We start from the raw sequence: 895 nt of genomic DNA on the forward strand, positions 1-895 counted from the left end.
ATGTTTGATTTGTAGAGAGCAGTACAAAGACAAAGTACCTGATAAGAAGTTTTTGATGATTGAATTGTATCTCCTAACATATTTAGAATTAGGATATGTGAAGTTATACAAGGATAGAGGGTAGTCTGATGATTACGTCAATGAGTGCACAAGTCCTAGAGTCACACATGTAAGAAGTTGTTAAGATTGTGAGTCGACAATGTTAAGTGATTGCAAAATAATTAATTGTCTTATTGTGGTCCTATTATAATTAATTGGGAAATCCTCAAGGTTGACTCAAGAATATTTTTTAAGTACATGGTATAAAGGAAAGTATTTTCCTTGGTTGTTAAATGTGAATTTTATGTGCATGAAGTGTGAAGCGTGTGAACAAAAGAAGAGTATTTGGTAAATGTGAGTAAGTGATCTAAGGGATTATTAGATGTGAAGTTGGTGATCTGGTATTGAGAACAAAAGGATCGGAAGTCTGGTTGATAGGACAAAAGAAGAGGAAGTACAAGTACAATTCATTTCTATAAGAATTTGCCTTAGGGAAAAATCACCCAAGATCAAGGAACTCAAGCACAAGCATAGAATGGACCAAAGTATGATCAGAATAAAAATATGAAATTGAATTCATGTACATACACACTAGGAGTGCCTGAATATAAAGACCTCTACAATGATTAGGAGTTAGCAAAATGATAAGACTCACAACTAAGTACATGTCCCACAAGAGTGAATTATCCTCCATTGAGCACAGAAGTTAGTGCGATGATGAGAGGATAAGCCTACATAGGTGTGTCACATAAAAAGATGTTGTAGATGTCATGTGCTTAATGAGAGTGTGAGAAATTGTGTTGTCTACATGACAACTTAGATGATTATGCTAACTCCTATGTTGTAGACACCATAT

Source organism: Cupressus sempervirens, chromosome 2, assembly GCF_028749045.1.
Source record: "Cupressus sempervirens isolate cs-2001-9-10 chromosome 2, ASM2874904v1, whole genome shotgun sequence".
Classification (NCBI taxonomy): Eukaryota; Viridiplantae; Streptophyta; class Pinopsida; order Cupressales; family Cupressaceae; genus Cupressus; species Cupressus sempervirens.